The following is a 22,919-nucleotide window of genomic DNA, read 5'->3' as shown; positions in this document are numbered from 1 at the left end:
AGGCGACTGAGTCAAAAACAAGTATTATTTAACGTAACAAGGGACACTAGATATTAGATTTCTCCACATTATATCTGTAGGCAATGAACAGTCCAAAGAATATTTTTTCCCCTGCCAAAACTTGAAAACGATCACTAGTTTGTCTCTAGTTGCAAGTGAGGATTATAAAGGAAGAGTAGGTTTTTGAAATCTCAGGACATGGGTATATCAGTTCAGGCTGTTCTGTGATATTGAGTAAAAATTCTTTTTATTGTGATATTATGACAATCCTGACAAAGTCACTACACAAACTGTGAAAAACAAATGTGATTAATCTAAGCTACTGACATCTTAAAACAACTAAGGCTCCTAAGAATAAGTTGAAGGAAAGGTTAATAATTAGATGTGTTCGGTTTTTAAAAAAAATTAGCAGTGTGACAGATACAAACATAACACCTCTTTTCTCATCCAGTTTGAGTGTTAGAGTCCCAGAATTAACCTATACTGGAAGACTTTTTCTTTTAGTGGAAGATGATTGAAGAGACAGGTTTTACAAGGTTAATTCAAACTGAAATTACAGAGGTTTCTATACTTTGGGGTTTTTTGTGGTTTAAACACATTAACCCACATGCAATTAACCTTGTTCTTATGCTGAGAAGTGACCTGGTGGCAATACTCTATGGTTTTCTGATTGCCTACTGGGAGCATGCAGGCCAAAGTTCTGAGATTTTTGTCAAGTCCTTCCATGTGTCATTCCAATTTAAAATATCTTGGAAGGCTGATAGTACCTGCTTTTAGTCACTACAGGTCATTGGGAAACCCCAAAATTGCATCATGTAGGTGCACCTGATTTGTGATGAAGCATTTTCATTTCCCTGGAGTAAAATTGACTGTAATCAAACTGCAATGGGAGAAAAAGCTGTGGATGGAGGAAAAATAGTAGTTTTTCCTTAACAGATAACAGCCTTATAAGGATTTGAATAGAAACATTGCCCTCTTAAAATTTTGTGGTTTTTCCTATTATCCTTTATTAAAATATTTTTATTTATTTTGTATTAAATTTAATTATTTATATTATATTATAATATATTATATTATATTTTTAAAAATAAAAAAAATAAAATAGCATGTATTTATTTTGCAGCCCCATGTTTAGGAAGTTTTTTGTTTTAGAAAGTGTGCCAGATGCCATAACAGGAATTAAAAAATGCTATGAAATATGAGGCTGAGATCTTCAAAATTACTATGAAATGAAGCAAAGTGACCTGATCTAAGTGACCTTTCTTTAAAGTGTGGATTTTATGAAAATAATCCCCTCCTTTGGAAACTTCAGATTGTGCTCCTGAAATATAGGACACATCAATTAACACACCATATTATTTAGCCAAGGCTCAGTAGCAATCTTTGTGCTGGTTTAGTGGAATTTAAGGACGAAGTGTAGATTTCACCCACGATCATGTTACATGGTGGCTTCCATTTTGTTTTCTCCTGAAAATTCAGGTGGTGATTTCAATGTTAAATACTCCGTGGTCCAATAAAAGCATTGGTTTGGTTTTATCTTTGTCCTTTAACAAAGGAATTAGCTGATATGTTAAGACTGTCAGTCCCTGAATTTTCCTGTGGAAATTTATTTATTTCTTTATGATCTACATCATGGGGGAATTTAGGTTGAAGTAGTAGCAAAAAATAGAATGATTTCACTAGCTGGTATAAATTTTATGTTTTTATTTAATAAAGATCATAAACAGAGAAGGTGGATAACATTTTATTTCAAAGCAGAGTTGGGCAGATGTAATTAGAAGGCTCAGTCACCTTAGCATACTTTCAGTCAGATTCCATGTCAGAGTAATGGATAAAGGGAAACTTCATTCTAGAATTTCACCTTAACAAAATCCAAGAGGTAATCCTATGCCAGCTCACCATTTATTAGGTCAGTATATCTGAGTGTATTTGGATATCTAACTAAAGTTAGATTTAAATCTAAAGAAATCTAAAGATTTCTTTATTGAAATGTCAAACTTGAATTTCAGGCACTAAAACCAAATCCCAGTGATTACACCCCGAATTAAAGGTATATATCTTTTCAATGAAGGGTGCTGATTTCTGGCTAGCCATCCAGAAGCCTTCCAAAGGGAAGTAAGACCACCTTGAAATTTTAGTACAAAAATTTGGACAGGTGGATCAATATATTTATATTTTCGCACATCTAACGTCCATTTCTGGGGACTGTTTAAAAAAAAAAAATAAATCTAGGCAGCCCTGTCAGCATGGCATTACAAGCAGATAGTCTTTACTTACAGATAAAAAAATCTCTAGTGTAATATGCAAAACCATCTTTTGCTGTCTTTCTTAGGAATACCTTTATCTTTGTTCTTTCCACAACACAGCTCTTAATCACTTGCCGATGCAAGGGGAATTCTGTGTTTTAATTACACCGTGTTTTCCCTGTGCTGTTTTTAGCATTATATAGCTAACTACAACGCTTTCCTATATTTTGATTATTTTGCTTTCTCACTAACACTAGGGGAAATCAATAACAGAGAGTATTGCATTGGGTCTGGCTGAGATGGAGTTCATTTTCCCCACAGCAGCCCCCACAGGGCTGTGCTTTGCACTGGGGCCTGAAAGGAGCTGATGACACCCCACTGATTTGGCTCCAGCTGAGCAGTGCTGACAAAGTATTGGGGCTCTCTCTCCAACGTTCCCTCACCAGGAGGCTGGGGCTGGGGGTGAGTAAGATGTTGAGCAGGGACATAGGCAAGGTAGGTGACCCAAACTGACCAAAGAGATATTCCATTCCCTATGATGTCTTCTCAGCAATAAAAGCTGCAGGAAAGGAGAAAGCCAGGGTATTTGTTATTGTTGTTTATCTTTTAGGGCAACTTCTACATGTCCTAAAGCTCTGCTTCTTGGCAAGTAGCCAAACATTTCCTGCTGCTTGGAAGTAGCAAACAAAATCTCTGCTTTTACTTATGACCTTTTTCTTTGCTTTATTACACTGCCTTTATCTTGCCCCACGAGGGGGGGGGGGTGGGGGGGTGGTGTTCCCTCTCATTTTCTCCTTTCCCTGTCCTGCTGAGGAGTGATAGAGTGGCTTGGTGAATGCCGGTGTCCAGCCAAGTCAACCCACAAGTATCAAAAGAACAGAACATGTATTAGAAAACTCAGTCAGTTAAAAAGAACTGAAATTTGCACATACTGTGACTCCCTTATGGTCTTGTGACCACTGTTATAGTTGAACTATTGAAGCTATAAGCCACATCATATGCATCAATAATAATAAAGTTAATATTGAGATACACCTGAAAATATTTCTGAAAATGTAAGAATGACCCTGTGTTTTCTCAAAACCTCTGTATATTCAAACTTGATCACTATGTACATAGTAGATGTCATATGTTCTAGAAATATGAGGAACTTTGTGTATGCAAAAGAATAATTATAACTAATGTTCAAGTATATGTGTGACAATAACATTTTTTCCTAGAATCACGGGTGATTCTTGAGTTTATGACATTCAAAATTCGTTCACTCAAAAAGAGGAGTTGTGCTTAGACTGATGATTCACCTATGACCACAGTAGGGCAGCTGATTGTTGAAAAGACAGAATTGAAAATACATGTTTATAATTTCATGAAAAAACATGAATATCACACTGAGTGTAATCATAAGCTGAATATTGAGAGAGAACAACTATTTAATAACAGTCCCATCACTGCCGCTATTGACTAGTTGAGTGCTTTAAATGAGTCCGATTTGAGGCAGATGATTTTGATAATCCAGTTGCTTCTGTACCCTAGGGGAAGGTAAAGAGGCATATAGAAAAGGTGAAGAATATATTTTGGAGTTTCATTTGATATTTAGTATAACAGGTCTTCTTGGGATGTTAATAAGGATACATGGTAGATCCCATCCTTTCTTGTTGGGGTTAGGTCATCCGATAAATAACACAGACAAAGAGATCCCTTTAATTTTCTGGGTTTTTTTCCCCTTTTTTCTTTAAAGAGAGTTGTGATTGTACTCATTAATGCCCCCTCATTTTCAAAATAAATCTAGATTGACATTCATTTAATCCAGTAGATCAACATCTTCTTATCAGTTTTTTCTATAAAATGTTATTGTCGTATGACTTTTCTGTATTACCAGCATCATAAACATCATCAGTATTGAGTCATTTCCTTGTTTACACATGTAAAAAATATTGCATTGAGGTCTCTTAAGAGCTACTGATTACGGGTATTACATTTGGTTATGATATCCAATAAAGAAATTATTAGAAAGTGTTCACATGAGCACCTTGCTAATGTTATACTCTTTCCCTCTTCAGTCTTAGTAGAGTACCTCTGAAACACTCCAAGATCAATTAAGCACTCCAAAACAGGCCTTACAACCTGCTTATAAGTGTACTCTTCAAAATATTGCTTTCTGTAAATAAACGGGGGGTCGGGGGGTGAGCATCTTGATTCTTAATTTGTAGCAGGTACTTTCAAGAAAGGGAAAATAGTGACTGACTACTAAACCTGTGGCATGTTCCCAGTAATTCATTTAGATAATTGATTTGGAAGATGGACTGTTTCTTTTGATTTTCATGTAAAAATAAACTGATTTGGTGCAGGAGTAGGTGCCCATTCCCTACATATTAAAAAAGAGAAAATCATTGGAGTTGCTAGGGGCCCCAGTAATCTTCAGTTCAACCTGCCTGTCCAAAATTGTTTCAAGTGAAGCTGTCTTCTGTCTGACCTGGGCCAAGTCCAGTGAGATTTTAAGTATCACTAAGGATGGAGGCATCACCATATTTCTGGGAAACTTGTCTGGTGTTTAACTACTCTCACAGTCAAGAAGTTTTTGTTATATTTAAGTGCAATTTCCATTGTTAATATATCATATCATTCATATCATATCATATCATATCATATCATGACATTGATTACTGCATATTTTTCTTGTATTGCTATTTTACCATAGATATTAATATAACTAAGATGATGTACAGTAATTAACCACCCTGGAAAACTGATGGGATTTTATTCTGGTAGTTTCAGTGTTGAGATTTTCAGCCTGACGAAAGCATTAGATCTACACTGAAACTACTATATAGTAGTTAAATAAAAGCTGTGAATGTTTTATCTTTGCATACACAATTAACCTTCAGCTGGAAATATTTAGAAAGGCTTATTTCATTGCCTGAATCTGAATTCTTAGTGAACAGCATAAGGCTGACTCTTCATTAAAATTCATATGTGAAACTTATACATCTAAAGATACTAGCCCTATGTGCTAGTACAGAGTGTGTTATCACCAAGGAATAATGAAAATCTGTTTGAGTTTTGTACTAAGAACTTATACCAGATACTAAGATACCCATCAAAACTGGTTTCACATTCTTAATATATTTGATTGTGAACAGGATTGGGTCCTCCACCTCTTCAGTTGTAGTTGGTACATATGTAATTCTTCCAAAGTGTAGCTGAAGTTTAACTTTACTGATGCTAAATTATGATTGTATGCTGAGAAAATACATGTGATGTCCTTATAAACGTCAAATGAATTCTTTATGATCAATATTACTAAAATGAATACTAAACAGTTTTGTTATAATTAGTGCTATTATAAAAAATAACAAAAAAATCATGGTAATTAGCTGCAATAAAGGAATAAGAAATGAGCTCAAAATGGGAGATTGGAGAAATCTCTTGAAAAGAAGCTTTAAGCTTCCTGTGAATTAGCAAAATTTTATACTTATCTAATAATTAAAGGATGACAACATTGTAAATGGTGACTTCAAAGCAATGTGATCTGTTTCACCCTGGCAATCTCAAAAGATGGACAGATGTCTGTATTGGACAGACTTTTGATTATTTTTGTGGAACAGGACATAAAGAGATGACAAGACAGGTGTCTCTATAGCCACACTATGTCCCACACCATACTGAAGTTTGGATAGTAATCAACTTTTTTTTAGGACATTAATGTTGTTTACGATCACTGACTAGCTTATTTGATGAAGAATTTCCCTCCATGGTGTTCTATCTTATTTCAGTGGTGCTTGACCTTCCCACTTGCTTCTGTGAATTTCATTTTCCTAAAGCCTTCTGCAAATGCTTTCCACATCGCTATTAGTTTAGCTACAGGAGTGAAAATAATTATAGTGAATGATTGTTCCGTATCGTTATGGTGGCTATTCATTAGCTGCAGTTGTTGTTGTTTATTATTATTATTATTATTATTATTTTATAAAATTATTTACTTTCATGGTACCTGGGAAAAAATGGCACATTCTTGTAGATCCTGGAAAGAATTAAACTCCTGTAAAAACTAGTGTTTGTTCTGGTTTGTACCACATGTTGCTTCTACGGTTCTTCAAAATCTGTGTAACTGCTGTGTTTTGTTCAATCAGCAGGAATGAAAGTTTATAAAAGAAACAAATTAACATATCTTTCATTTTAAAAAACAAGAAAATATTTCAGAAACGAGACTGGAAAATTCAAAGGCAAATGGACTTCAGTTGGATTGCTTTTTTCAAAGAAATACCGTGTGTCTGCATTTATGTTTGCATCTTCATTATTACAGCTGGCTTTTCTGAGAATTGATGTAGGAATGAAGCCTTTCAAATATACTTAGAATTTTGCTTCCTCACTCATACTTTTATTTGAAATCTTTCAATCTTAAAGAAAATCAGATAAATAAAGAGGATCACAAAGAATTTATAAGACATAACTTATAAGATTGCATGAACCCTATAAATGGCCCCTTGATCAAGCCCTTTGTTGAGGAAGCATAATGCATCCCTCCTGGCAGTATAAAACGAAGGAAAACATCATGCTAAAAGTGAACTGAGCAGGAAAGACCTCTAGATTGACTTTTATCAAACAGGTTTAATCTGCACTTTGACATGTCTTAACAATTACCCAGAGTTTCATCAGCTGATTCCAAAGGCCTAACTTTCCCTCTTAAGGAGAATTTGTCAACTCCGCCAAAACACAAAAACAAACAAACAAAACAAACAAAAAAAATTGATAGAGAAAGAAATGGTCTTTGTGTAAAAGTCAGTTTCCACAGCCCTTTAATTTTTAACTTGCGTCAGAATAGGAGCAAAGCAGAATCTAACTGGTGAAAACCAAACCAAATTAAGAAAATCACAAAACCCACAATCTTAAAACAAGAGCTATGAGGTATTTGACTAACGTGAGATATAGTTACATCATTTGTGGAGTACATAAAGGATTGATGAGAGCTTTCGGTAAAATTTTTGTCAGAAATTATACCCTAAGTTTTTAGGGAACTTACAGGATCACAGGACTTTGGGGGGATAGAACTAAGGCCAACATTAAATACTGCTTGATGACTGCTTCAGTGTAACATAACTCACAGAAAAATTTACAAGTTAATGTTGAAGGAAGATAAAGAACTTGCACATTTAAGTGTAGAAGTACTTTGCTACACAGTGAGGACAAGAACATATTGCAAACTTTTAAGTAATGAGATAGGAGTAGCTGTATGTGGGAGGTGAAATATTCTAAAATAAAAATGATTGGAAATGTTTTTATATCTTGGGAAGATTGTGATTCTTTAATGTAGATTAAAAAAAAAAACTAAATGCCAGTAGCTCTAAAGCAAGGAAATGGTTTCAATGGTAGATCTGTGTCTTGTATTCTGGCTAACTTCTGTATTTCTATTGCTCTACCCAAATTTAAAAAGGGCTACATAGCCTTTTTATTCCTACCATTTTCAGTGGTAAATGAAAAGGTGCTTAGAGATACATGTTTCCCCTCCTCCTTCTTCAATTCATGGAATTTCTGTTTGTGCCAAGACAAGCAGAAATATCAAAACATTTATGCTACTCTCTGCTACTTCTACTGAATATTCCAGCATGGGATGACAGTTTCTTAGGGCTGGCTAACTCTGAGGAAGAAATGGGACTGATCTGTTTGAATACAGAAATATAGGTGAAGAATAGCTTCCTGCAATGTGCAGAATTCCACAGGGAGTTCAAGGATTGAAGCAGAGAGAGACATAGTGAAGACACAACTGTCTGTCCAGTGAGATAAACTATTCAAAGTATAACAAACATTTCTACAATGAGAAAGATTAATTTTTTATATCTGTGGTGCTAGATAGGACAGGGAAAGACACTTTTTAGCTATTGTTCTGTCTTGTGTAGTAAGGACATCCTCATTATTTAGGCAATGTGAGTAACATTTCTAAGCAGTCATCCAGCCAGATGCATTTCTGCTAATATACACTTAAATGTGGTTGGTTTGTGTGTTTTCTCAGTAATGCACATACTAGTCTTAGACTCCACACATGGATAACATTGCAGGAATTCTAGGATTGGTTGAGGTTCCTGTACAATTCTTTTTTTTTCTTGGCATGACAGCTATATTCCCAAGAAAACTGAGAAGAAAAGACACCCTACCATGTGTATTGTCAGTCTTCTAGCAAAAGACTGAGAGTGTTGGTGACTCTTCATAAAACCAGTCCCTATTCTGATTCCTAAATTAAATAATGTTGAATAGGACTGTTAGTACGATTATTAGTATGACTCCTAATGATAAGTGATTTTTGCATTTTGATTAGTTGTAAAGACTTTTTCTACATTAACAACAAATTCTTGCCTTCATAGAATCACAGAATCACAGAAATGCAGACATTAGAAAGGACCTCTGGAGATCATTAACTCAGTCCCTCTGAACATAAGATTTCTTCCATTTGCCTGAAGAAAATGTCATTTGATTCCTCTTCCTGATCATATGAGCTGTAGTGGAAACCAACCTTAGTGTTGCCATGTTATGTTAACCTTTACCCATAAAATTTGTTTTAACTCTGCATTCATCCCTAGCAGAACTCCACACATTCCATGTACACAAACATCTAATTCCTCCTGACTGTCCTTACTCTCTATGCATTAGCACATACACACTTTAGAGAGATCCTGAGTCGTTCACATGTCCAGTAACATATAGAATGAGAGTGAGCACCACTATGCTTTTTTAGCACTTCTGTATTTGTGCATGTGCTTGAAATGGGTCTTGTTTTATCAATTACAAGTTTTTGCTTGTCCACATTATCCAATATCCTGTGCTTTCCAGCTTGGGTCACCACTTCCTCACTTGACTGTATGTCATAATCTCCCTCCTCTCCTGTTCTTATTTTAAAATTCTTTTTACCAGTTTGACCTCCCTGCTTGCAAAGAAGATTTTGTCCCTCCTGATCAAGAGAATTTTATTTCTACCTAACAACCCTCAGTCTTCTAAGGAGGTTCTGTGACTGCAAGAACCAAATCTTTGGGTTTGACACCTGTTTCACTAGTAATGTTGACCATCACAATCCATCTGCTCCATCTCAAGCTCTTTACCCTCGCAAGCACAACTGAGTTAAAAAAGCACCTGATCCACCAAGCCCTTGACCATCATCCTGGGCACCTGCAGGTATTCCCTGACAGTGCTCTGAATAAACCATCACCTGTGTTTATTTTCTCACATTACAAGATTTTTAATGTAATGAACGAATAGCAGGGTTTAGATTTAGTTCTTGTGTAGGCACAACAGTCTGCCATGGCCTGAGACTGTGTGTTTTATCTGATCTTTGGTACTTGAAGAAGCACCTGTGTTTCTCATAGATTTTATTCCATCTGCTGCATCTGTCAACATGTGGGTCAAAAGTATTGGCCTACTTCAGGTATTTCAGATACCGCAGAGTACCAAAAAGGGCATTCCACTCAGGAAAGTTTAGAAAATAACTCGGTTCCCAGACCCCAGAATAGCTGTCCTACCTCCCTTGAGGGTCGGGACTCGATTCAGTGGCTTAATTACAGCATCTAGTAGCATTCTAGATATTTCATGCTGACCTCCATCTGCCAGTCAAAAAGGATGCAGGTGTCATACGTTCTGGGTCCCACTAGGGCCTTTCAGATACATGTAGTGTTCCCATATGACTCCAGATAAGCTAATATTGAAGAATTAAGACACATATCCCACAGATATATTTCACTTCACATTTCTGAATCTAGGCTTGAATCTCATCCCTATGGTGTTGCACAATCACAGTGTGAAGAATCGGGTATCTTCTATGTCAAAGTGGACACAATTTGAATGCGCAAGACCTGAGGCACCCTTTGGTTTTAATAGGGTAGCTGTTGTCCAAAATGCATTCATGAGCTCAGTAAAGAGTGTTCAAGTCCTGACACAAAAATAATAAAGACATAGATATCGAACTGAGTGGGAACTGTGCCAGAATTTCACATCAGAGGGAATATGCTAATCTTCTGTAAAATATGTGCTTTTTTTCAGATTGCAGCCAAAAAGGTAGAACTGAGCTTGTCATGTGTGACAGAGCTTTATATAGTTACACCTGTCAGAAATGTATGTAATAAATGGATTTGTTTGCTAATATCACAAGGGGAATTTAGGCAGAGCAGGAGAGTACATGATTTCTTTTTTCATCTGGTATTTAACGAATGCAATTTGAGTACAGGGTCTGGCTGGGATGAAGTTAACTTTCTGCACAGCAGCCTCAGTTATCCTGTGCTTTTGATTTGTGACTAAAACAGTGTAAATAACTCAATGTTTTTTGGCTAATGTTGTAGTGCTTGCACAGCGTCAAGGCGTTTTTTATTCCTCACTCCACCCTTCCTCCTGCTTCTCCCCAATGGGCCAGCTGTGAGTGAGAAAAAAAATTGCAAGTAGGCATGGCCAAAGCAGCTGACCTGATCTGACCAAAGGAATATCCCATGTGGGGTGTGACAGTGGGCTCAGAAAAAAGTGATTTGGGAGAGGAGGAGGTATGGGGAACATTTATGGTTGTGGTGTTTGCCTTCACAACCATTATCATTTCTGCCAAGGTCCCACTTGCCAGGAAACAGATGTACATATGCCTGTTGATGTGAAGTACTAAATATAATCATAGTAAAGAATTTCTTCCTAATATCCAATCTAAATCTCTCCTCTTTAGTTTAAAACCATTCTCACTTGTCCTATCGATATCTGCCTGTGCAAAAAGTTTCTTTCCACCTTTTCATAAGGCCCTTTTAGGTATTGAAAGGCTGCAATGAGGTGTGCCCAGAACCTTCTCTTCTCCAGGCTAAACCACCTCAGCTCCCTCAGCCTGTCTCCACATGGGAGATGCTTTAGCCCTCTGATCATCCTTTTGGCCCTCTTCTGAACCCACTCCAACATGTCTATGTCTTTCCTGTGCTGAGGACCCCAGACTCAGATACTGTATTCCAGATGGAATATCCTTCTGTCTCACAAGGACAGAACAGAGGAGAATCACCTCTTTCACCCCACTGCCCACTCCTGTTTTGATGTAACCCATTATAGGGCTGGCTTTCTGGGCTATGAGCACGCACTTGGCTCATGTCCAGCCTTTCATTGGCCACAACCCTCAAGTCCTTCTCCTCAGGGCTGCTCTCAGTGAATTCATCACCCAGTCTGTACTCCTCTCTGGGATTTTTCCACCCCAGGTGCAGGATCTTGCACTTGGCCTAGTTGAACTTCATGAGGTTCACATGGGCTCACTTCTCAAGTTTGTCCAGGTTCCTCTGGATGGCATCCCATTCTTCTGCTGTGTCAGCTGCACTGTTCAGCTTGGTGTCATCCGAAAACTTGCCGAGGATGCATTTAATATCACTGTGTACTCGATCCAGTTGTCTGTGACATTGATATTAATCAAGGGATATTAATATCAAGGGTTATTAAAGAACACTGATTCCAAGACAGAGCCCCAAGGGACACCACTGATCACTGGCCATTCACTACAACTATCTGGCTTCATGCATCTAGACAATTTCTCAGCCCATCCTTAGTTTGACTTCTATCAGGAACAGTGATTATATTTTATTTTAGTCTGTTCTCAACAGAAAGTGATTTTACAGAAAAATCATATACTAACATGACTTTAGCTGAGCAGCTGGCAAGCAATATTTAATACAGTTCTTTATTTTTATTAGCTAATTATGATTTCACAGTCAGTTTTTATTGCACTATCCTTAAGCTCAGCAAAGTACCTCTCACCTTGGTAAGAGCAAATATGAAGTTCTTCCTAGAAGCTATTTTTCTCCATGTAAATATTGCCCCCATGACATCTCTTGGAATTGTGAAGCATGCTCACATGGTCTGTCTTTGCACGTCTGTACTCATAACACTAGCAATGACGCCTTCAGAAATCAGTAACTGAATTAGTTTGAGAAGTGTGGGATCAGCTGCAGAAGCATGTAGGAAAAATAGTCCAAGTCTCCTTTCTTTGTCTTCAATTCCTCATCATCTCAGGATGGATTCCAAATGTGAACACTGAGAGCTGCTGAATTCCTGCCAGCTGGAGTACAGCAGAAGACAATATTTGCAAAGTGTGAAAGGAAACCAGGGAAAGGCAGTCCAGATAGCAGTGGGAGTGAGGATGGAGGGATGGGGAGAGAATAAAAAAAATAAAAATAGTCACTTCAGACTTGGATACAGCACTTCAAAGACTTTTTCTGAGCTAAGCTAAATAAGCTTTTAAAAATGAATTGTAGCTGTGAAAACAATTCGTAGGTCATAAAGCCTTTCTTGTTGGAATGAGTTTTGAAATCAGCCTAGTTCAATTCATTAGCCTCATGTCACATTTAAGCTGTCACAAATCCTTCCATTAGGTAGGAAATTAGTTTACCCACTGGTGAACCAGAGGGATGAAACACAGGAATTGTATAACTGGAAGTTGGACTCTGCAGAAAAACTGGCAGGATTGCTTGATAAAGTAGATGAACTTCTCTGGGGGTTTGTAAATCCTTCATTCAATCCATGCCCCTGAGCAGGAGCAGGTGCACAGTTCTGACATGAAGCAAAATTTCAAAGGTTTAGTGCCTGACTGGGAGATCAGACCTCAGTACATTTCAAATCCAATGAAGCTACATCACTAATCATCTCCCCTCTAGAATACTTTGACATTGGCAATGACTATAAAGAAAGATATTCCCTGAAGTCTGATTAGCATAGCAGGCAATTGATGTAGTGGAGGACCACCCAGAAAATAATTAGTAAATTAGCATGATGGAATTTTGAAACATATATCAGTATGTAGTAGAAAGGTAAAAAAGAAAAAAAGATTAAATATTGACTTTGCCCCACAAAGCACAGCAATAATTCCAAAAAGCATGAATATGTTGCCGATACTGGTTTTCAGTGACAATTGCAATTTCAGTTAAAAGCTATTCAATTGCTAGAACTAGTAACTCATGAAGGGCATTGAATATTAATCACATATTGATGAGTAAAAAGATGCCGTACATCTGGTGATCTGTGGTAAATTATTAGGGAGATGCAGCTCAGCCAAAAACAAATTTTATGTAATTCAAGATAACATAGCCCCTAGTAGGAAAAGTATACTCTGAATTCAATTATCCTGTATTTGTCATGAACTAGGAGCACAAATATTTATTATTTATGTATTATAGATATTTATTGCAAATTAGTCAATGTGTGCTCTTACCTAGAATAACTTGGTCATGTTTTCTGGTATTAAGTTGCATTTGTGGTGAAGTATTCAGAATTTATTTATAGTCAAAGTATTTGTTCTATCTTTTTTTTTTTTTTTTTTTTTTAATTTAATGCAATATGAAACCGAGTCAAAACTCTTAATCATATGCATTGAAATCTTTAAAGTTTTTAGATTATCTTATTAAATGTTGAGTTTATCAGAAATGGCTACTTTTATTCTTTCTGGTTTTGTAACCATCTTAAACATTTGGGGTGAAAATAAAAATAACTATTAAATTATTTTACATAATTAGTAGCGTGGTTTTCTGCTGAGAACAATAAAATAGTCAATAATATTAGTGAAATATTTTTATATGCCCAGCCTAGTGTGGTCTAATGTGCCATTAGAAATGGTCCTCCCATAATGAATGAAAGTCAGATTTGAGATTACTTAAGGGATCTGAACATACATACGTCCATGGGACTAGATGAGATATACCCCAGGATCCTGAGGGAATGGGATGATATAGTTGCTGAATCATTTTCCATCCTATTTCAAAAGTTGTGGCATTCAAGTAAAGTCCCCAGTGACTGGAGAAAGCAGACTACTGCTCACATTCTTAAACAGGGTAAAAGGGATTCCTGGAAAATTAGTGACCAGTCAGCTTTACCTCTCTGACTGGTTTTCCCCTGAGATATATGGAAGACAGGGAGGTGATTAGAAACTGCCATAATGGCTTCACCAAGGGTGAATTGTGCCTGACTTACCTAGCAGCCTATGATGGAGTCGCTGCTTCCCATGAGAGGCGAACAGCTATGGATGTCATCTACCTAGATTTTTGTAAGAACTTTGATGCAGTCCTTCACAGTGTAGCTGTCTCTAGAGATTTATGGTTTTGATGGAGTGTGCTGGTTGATCATACTTCATAGTAGCTAGTATGGATCAATGTTTTGGATTTGGGCTGAAAACAGTGTTGATAATATTGAAATAATTTAGTTAGTACTAAGCAACACTTGCACAGCATCACAGACATCTCTATGTGTACTACCCCACCAGCAAGGAGGCTGGGGTGCTCAAGAGGTTGGGAGGGGAGACAGCTGGGACAGGTGACCCCAAATGACCACAGGGATATTTCAAACTGTGTGACATCATGCTCAGTACATAAATCTAGGGAGAAGGAGGAGGAAGGGGGTGATGTTCAGAGTGGGGGTGTTTGTCTTCCCAACCCAGCACTGTGTGTGTTGGAGCCCTGATGTACTGGAGATGACTGAATACATGCTTGCCCATGGGAAGTGGTGAATGGGTGAATTGTTTTGCTTTCCTTGTGTGCATGGCTTTTACTTTACCTACTGAACTGTCTACCTCAGTCGACAAGTTTTCTCACTTTTGCCATTCCACCATCCCATTGGTGGAGGAAATAGTGAGTGGCTGCCTGGGGCTAAATTGCTGGCTCTGGCTAAACCACACGTATGAACTGTTACCTGGACTAGGAATTGTCTGCATGGCTACATCCAAAGGGTTGCAGACAACAATCTCATATAAAGGTGGAAATCATTAGCAAGTGCTGTCCTCTCAGGGTCTGTTTGTACAGGAACCAACACAAGCACAGACAGTGGGATCAGATGCTCCCTGAGCAGGTTTGCAGATGACACCAAGATGAATAGTGCAGCTGTCTCGGGTTTTGTCTCCAAGATTCAGGTGGCTTTAGAGTTTTTTTGCCCTCTGCAAAGCTCTGAGCCAAACGCAAGAAAGAGATGGAGTCTTCAGGTTCTGATTTTTCAAGGTTGCGCGCTTCATTTATTGTTTCTTATCTTACAAATTTCTCAGTGCCCAACAAAGGTCTGTGCAGCTGCTCGGGCATCTGGTGACTCCTCGACTCCTCCTGCGTGGGGCTGTCACTATCTTTTATACTAATTGCTACGTATTCTTTATTTATCATTACTTGCCAATACCTCTCACTTATACTAAACAGGTCATCCCTACTCTGACCCAATCTCTTTAAACTACTTTGTGCCACTGTCACTGCTGAAAATGGAGTGAGGGAAGAAGAAAGAAGAAGCAGGAGACAATGCCCCAAATCCTCCATCTTGCCCCCATTCACTTCAATACTAAAAACCCAAACCTACTATTTTCTTACCCTGTGATAAGCTAAACTACTATCTTTCACACTTTTGTGGCTTGCAATCCTTCCCGCAGTGCAGGAAGCCTTTCCCATGGACTGAGATCAAAGCCAATGTCCCTCTGGGCCAGGGTCCCAGACCCCCCTGTCCAGGTCTCTGACCCTCCAGGGCAGCCAAAGGAATGCCCTGGACTCCAGCACAGCTGATTTGCTAGATGGGTGGGAAATCATCCAGAGCAAATTTGAGAGGCTTGTGGAGTGAACTCGTGTGAGCCTCATGAAGTTCAACAAAGCCAAGTGCAAGTGCACATGGCTCAGGGCAGTATTGGTACAGACTGAGGGATGGAATGGCTGGAGCATCCCTGTGAAGAGCCTTAAGAGTACGGGTGGTTGAAAAGCTGTACATGACGGGCAATGTGCCCTTGCACCCATATCCTGTGTTGCATGAGAGAAGCCTGTTCAGCATGATGAGGGACGTGATGCTCCTCCGTTAGTCCAATCTTGAAGGCCCTACCTGAAGTGCTGCATCCAGCTTGGAGGTTCCAACAAAAGAAAGACATGGACTCATTGGAGTAGGTGCAGAGGAGGGCCACAGGAATGATCAATGAGCAGAACACCTCTCCTGTGGAGTCAGGCTGAGAGAGATTTGGCTCTGTTCAGTCTGTATTAGAAAAGGCTCTGAAGAGACTTTGCTGCAACTATTTGATACCTAAAGGAGACATAAGAAATATGAAATAAACCTTTTTATCAGGATCATGGGACAAAGGGCAATGGCTTTAAACTGAAAGAAAGTAGATTTAGGTTGGATATTTTATATATATATATATATATATATATAAAATATATATATATATAATGATGACACAGAAACAGGTTTCCCAGACAACTTGTGGATGTCCCATCATTGGAAGTGCTCAAGGTGAACTTGGACAAGACTGAGCAACCTGTTGCTGTGAAAGATATTCTTGTCCATGGTGGTTGGACCAGATGACAGTTAAATATGTTTCTGTGAATCTAACTCCATCATTCTTTGAAGCTGCCACAAAGAACTACTTTTTTCGTCCTTATAAAATTTTGACAAACTTGAAATATTTTAAGAAACACAACTTGAGCTGATAATTTCACCAGTAAGGCTATTTTCAAGATTGTCATCTCTCTGAAAAAGTCAAAGAAGTATAAAAATATGTAAAATTAAAAAAAAAAAAAAAATGAAATGGGGTTTTGGTGTTTGATGGTGAATTAACAGACGGCTGGTGAAAGAATGCAGATACTTAGTATGAGTGGATATGTTTGAATTCCATGAAAGAAAAATTAGTAAAAGTTAGAAAATGGGCAAGGAGTGGTGTTATAATAAAAGTAACATGGTCAACAGATGTTCCTGAATTGAATTGTCTGATTTGGGGGTGATTTTTCAGATATTGAAACAGAACAAGACAGATATATTGAAAATGTAGAAAGGGAAAAGGATATGTGAAATAAAAAATATAGAAGAATGTAAATTATGGTTTTTTCAGCTGTTTTCGAACAACAATTTTCTTTTTCTCATTTACATATCTCTAAGGGAAATTTTGAGATGGATGAATGATTTTATATAAAACCAATGTGATTCTTTGTGTAGATACAAAATGAAACCAAATCACAGACAATCAGGTAAATTGGAATGTGATTTTCTGTTGAATGGATCTTTTTGAAACTCATTAGAGTAAAATCTTTACAGTCATTCCAAAGTTTGACTGCATTCTTGAGTACAGTGTATTATATTTCCCCATAAAAATATCTTCACTAATAGCTTTGGAGATACTTCTAATCACAGTTTATTGCTTGCATTTAGGAAACTAAAAATGCCAAAACAAAAATGCTCCAATACCATGAGAATGAGTAACAAAAGAAAAATCCTCAATTATGATGAGAGTGCATGCACTGTAAAAAACTATGTTAAGCATGAAGAAAACTTATTGTCTGATGCACAGAAAATGTTAACATATTAAAACCTGTTTTTTTTTCAGAATCAGTGCTTGTTAAAAGCAACAAACTTTCAAAGAAAAATGTCTTTACAATGTAAACTTTGGAGACAAAATAATGCCCAGTAGGGAGAATGATGGATTTTATTCCCTGAGGTTCAGATTTTTTATTTAGCTCTGGCATCACATGCTGAATTATTCTGATTAAGAGAAAACTTCCAGGAAGCAATACTATTTACTAGTTGTAGGGGTTTTTAGAAGTTATTTACATCTAATATATACAAATGACTAATCCTTGTTTAGTGGTGCAGTTTACTTACAAGTGTAACACTAAAACCAGGGTGGAATGTTTGACTTAAGCAAACTTACAATGTTCATTCAGATCTATCAGGAATCCACATTTCTGTGAATCAGCTATGACAATGTACTGGCTGTTGCATGACATCTGGAGATCATGAGATTGAAATTGTTTCTAGAATGAGAAAATTGAATTATCCATTGATTGTTAAAGCATAACTTTCCAGTTGGGAAAATATAATGAAGGATGGATTTGATGCTAGTCTCTTCTCCAATATACTATATTCCCTGAGTTAAATCCTGTCAGAAGTTCAAAATCTATGGTTAATTTATCTTTAAAAAAAAATCCTTTCCTGATTTGAAAAGAGAGAGTCATCACAACTCTTGATAAGGTATTTAAGTAGTCAAGTATGTTAACTTTTAAAAGAAATGAGCAACTTATTACATTTTGAAGTTAGCTGCAATTTCTCGCCTTATGACTGTAATGTATTAGGTTCTAAATTTAAGGGCTTTTTATTAGCAAGTGCCTATTTTTTTCTCTATTAACAAGTGTAAGCACTCATAGACCATAACAGTCATAACCATTTCTCTGATAATATAATAGACTGAACTACCTGAGTGTTTCATTGGAATGTATTTTATAATCCTTCATGTATTTTGGTTCTCCTCTGAGCCTTCAATTTTTCAGTAACCTTTCAAAATGTATGTCAGAATTGGCTATAGATTTCTGGAGTGTCAGGGTACAACCAAATAAAGAAAAAAATGTAATGTCTAAAGTTATTCAGTGTTTAGCTCTTTGCATATTCCAATGGCACATTAATCTGGCTGTTCAAAATATCCACTTGGAATATCATGTTCAGTTATTTACCAGCTGTGGTACTTCAGAACCCTCCCTGTGCCTCCTCCATTCCCTAGACATCTGTTTCTCAAAGTCTTATGTCTTTGCCCTACATACTCAGGTTTGCATATCTATATTTCTCTTTAGCAAGACATGCATCCAACATGTTATGAACTGATTCAAACCTGACTTTTTTTTATTAATTACATTTCCTTCTGTTTTGATGTCCTCTAAAAACTTCACCAGGCCTATTTGATGTCTTTTGAGTTGTTGATTAAAATACTAACCCAGAAGGAATCAAGAATGTATTCACTTCAGGACATTACTACAGATTATTTATCATTGATTCTCAGTTATGTGTTTCATTGCAGAAAGTATCCCTTTTTTAAAGCCTAATTTTATTCAGATTATCTTCCTAGAAACAAAACTTTAATAGTAACAAAGAACCCATCCTAAAATTTATAGATACTAAGCAAAAACATATAAAAACATTTAAAAACCTTTGTATTTCATGACAACTAACCTAATTAGTGGCAGACTTTACCACATAAGTTTCAGTTATTAACTGCACTCAGTTTGGTGTATGACACACAGTTCTACAGTAAAATTATTGCAGGTCTAAAAATAGTGTTTCTTCTCCTTTGTTCTCATAACTTTTATAGTGTTTCTACTGAAGGTTTGTGCAACACATCTATGTGATGCAAGTGAACAAATAAACACAAGGAGTGTGATGCATATGTGTTGGATGAAATACATCCATAGGTTCTGAAAGGAATACCAACTGGAAATACCAACAGGGCTGTTAGATACATGTAATATTCTCAGCATATCCTGTTTCTCAATACTGTAAAATAGTGGGAATCATAGATTGCCTATCCTTTGATCTTTCCTTTTTCTTGTGGCAAAAAATACAACCAGCTAATATTTTTCAAAATTGCTTATTTCATGTCAAAGAGGAATAAAATGGAAATAAAGACACACACACACACACACACACACACACACACACACACATATATATATATATATGTGCATATATATGTGATTACTGCCTGTGCCTTTATGTACGTCCTATAAGCTCACTGATATTTTGCACATCAGGCTCCTTTTTCAAATATATACCTCTGAAAAATGTTATGGTTCATTAAAATAAGGATATGATTCAGCTCAGGAATTCCTTTTGCAGTATGTGAAATTTGTCCTTTGGCTGTCAGCTCACACAAGACTCTTCTCAGCAAGATATGCTTAGACTTCACCAGTAATAGCTACCTTTGACATAAAGCAAAATTAGCAAAATTAATGCCAGCTGCCCTAAAACTTCTAGTTTTTCCACATTTTTAAGAAACCATCAGCAGAAATGTTATTTCTTCATAGATGCAAAATATCCCACTTACTCTAAAAGTTATGAAATTACCTCTGTTTGATATTCTTGTTTAGAACAAGCCAAAAGTTTAATTTGAAAAAGGGAAGTTATTTCTCACAAGTTAGGAGTTGAGGCTCACAGGAAACTCAGTAACACTGAGATAATTGTAAAATAGTCTCTTAAGAGGTGGACCTAAGCTTCAGCTTCTCACTAACATAAATGGCAAAAGATAAACTTCAGTGTCTGAAGTTAAGAAAAAAACAAATATTTCTGCTGTGAGATTAAAAGAAAAAAAATCTTTTAAAATGGGGAAATATAGTAGTCAAAAAATTATTTTACTCAATAGCTGATAAAATTGTGTTCAAATTTCTCTTTTATTTGTGCACTCTAGAACTTATTTCTTTGAAACCATAAGCCTAACTATCTCCATAGTCATAGTTTGTGATAGTCTTCAGTCACTCTTCAACATGAAAGGAATTCTGTTTTGCATTTGTTATATTTTTTTGAGCTGGTGATGGAAGGCACATTTATTCTCTGATTCCTTGAAACTGAAGGCCTTAAGTGATGGCTTTTCCAAGTCTCTCAGAAGTAAGTATTCTGAAACTTTTATGTGAAATTGATCATCTGATTTAGGAGGGATCGAGAGGTATCTCATCAATCCATGCCAGAATGCCGTATAGACCGGCAATTTAAGTTTGCTCACTAGAAAGAAGTTCAAATAGTCTCAGGCAAATGAGAAATGAGCCTTTGTTAGAAAGAAATTCAAGCAGTCTCAGGGAGATGATGAGCCTTTTCTCCCTCCATACTTTGTGAATGAACTAATGATATACCATTCTTGTTCTGTATAGGCTGAGGTAGTCTGAATGCACGGACTGCATCAGGCTCAGCAAGTGAGATTACAGTAAAGAAAATAACATCATCAAGTATGCCCTACACTTAGCACCAAATCAAAATCTTAGCTAAATCAAAACCTTGCAGGAGGGGAGAGGGGGAAGGTCAAGAAATTGAGCTTTTTCTGGTTGTTGAAAATAAAGAAATTCAGGAAAATTTTTTTCAGTCTCTATTTTTTAAAATAATTTCCCACTAGTTTTACATCTGTGGGGAGACACTTGGAAAAAAAAAAAAAAAAGAAGTGACTTATTTGAAGTTGTTTATATGAAAATCTTAAATATGTGAAAAACCCATTGCCTAATGGTCATGATGATTGTGACTAACCAAGTTATAACTGATCAGTTAAGAGATATGCCTTATTTCTAAATACTTTTCAGCCAAATGCACTCTCTCTCCTATTGCTTTATAGACAAGCTCTAAGTCACGTTGTTAGAGTTAGAAGACCACTCCTCGTGTTGGACTTCAGTACTACTTACAAGACACTGAAGCTATATATGATGTGATTATTCACTATCATACTTGTGCAATGGCTTGAGTGGATTACATTCTCCTTAAGCTTCTGTTGTGATCTGATTATTAAGAGACACTTCTGCTCAAATTAAAATGCCAACAACGCCATATCCCAAAGTCAGTAGTATGGATTTTATTTAAGAGTAAATGTGAGGTAAAGGGATGGAAAGAAACAGGAAAGAGAGGGGCAGAAAGAGAGAAAGACAGACAGACAGATTAAGTAGAAAGATATCACCACCCAGTGGATCCTATGGTATCCTGCTGGTCCTTCTTCACCCTGGTCTTCTCAGTGCTGAGGGATCCAGAATCACTCTTCTGCAGGTACCACGTTTATTCAGTCCAAGTTTTGGGTATCCACAGGGTGATCCCAGATGCTTCCACAACTTGGGCTGGAATGCATGTAAGCATTTCTCTTTTCTATAAGTCTGCAGAGTGGAATTTTCGTCTGGTTTGCTAATTACAAACCTTCACTTCCACTAGGCCTGGAATTGATACCTTCTTGTTTGCTTTACAGAGCTTATGTCAAGTTCCTGTTGTGGAGGCTAATCTTATGACAAGACCCTTCTTTGATACTCTTTAGAGACATTTGTGCTCTTTAAATTCTTGCAGCTTCCCACTGTACAATGGACTCTAAATAATTACATTTAAAAACATAGTCCATTGTCTCTGCTTGCCATGGATGATCTACGATACTGAATTTCTTTGTCTTTTACTGTCGAAAACAATGCAAAAGCAGAGTTTAATTAGTCTTAGTATTCCAATTAATATAATACAATTATTTTACTGAAACCTGTTATCTTTTGCCGTCTTCACTGAAAACTGAAGTGAGACAACTGAGCTTTGTGAGGCAATTAGCAGGTTTTCAGAATAGCAAGGTGAGAATTAGTTGCTACTTTTCACATACAGCTTCTTTTTGTTATTTTTTGCTGTGTGAGAGACTTGTGAATGGAAAAACAAGTGAGCTGAACTGCTTTTGTACTCCCCAAGAATGGAGGAGGTGTGGGGGGATGACCCAAAAGAAATTACTTCATGTCCTTTTAGAATTAATTACTAGCATTGACAAGAACATTTCTGTATCAGTTTAAAGGTAGAGTAAATGAGAGATGAATTGGGTTTACAAGTGAAATTCTTCCCTAAGTGATTCAAACCAGGACGGGAGGATGGCTGTTAACTCTGTGGTACTAAAATTTTTCACGTGGACTGTAAGGTCTTTCATCATGCTTTATGTCCGGTTGCGTCCCCGCTCCGGGTGGGAGCTGACCCCCAGCTAGCTCGGGTCAACACAGACACAAAGTTTCCAGTTCGTTTCGGCTTCTCGGCTTGGCAGCTGGACCCAAAGGTGACAGTCAACAGCAGCAGAAGAGAAAAGGCTGGCTCTCAGCTTAGCAGGTTAAAGGATGTTTATTAGCAGAGATCTCCAAGCTCCGAGGCGAGCGGCTCGGAGCTTCCAGGCTGAGAACCCCGCGGCCGAGAGATTCTAGGTGGAGAACCCAGCGGCTGAGAGAGTTTGCT

Source organism: Hirundo rustica, chromosome 2, assembly GCF_015227805.2.
Source record: "Hirundo rustica isolate bHirRus1 chromosome 2, bHirRus1.pri.v3, whole genome shotgun sequence".
NCBI lineage: Eukaryota > Metazoa > Chordata > Aves > Passeriformes > Hirundinidae > Hirundo > Hirundo rustica.
This window is presented reverse-complemented; position numbering follows the sequence as displayed.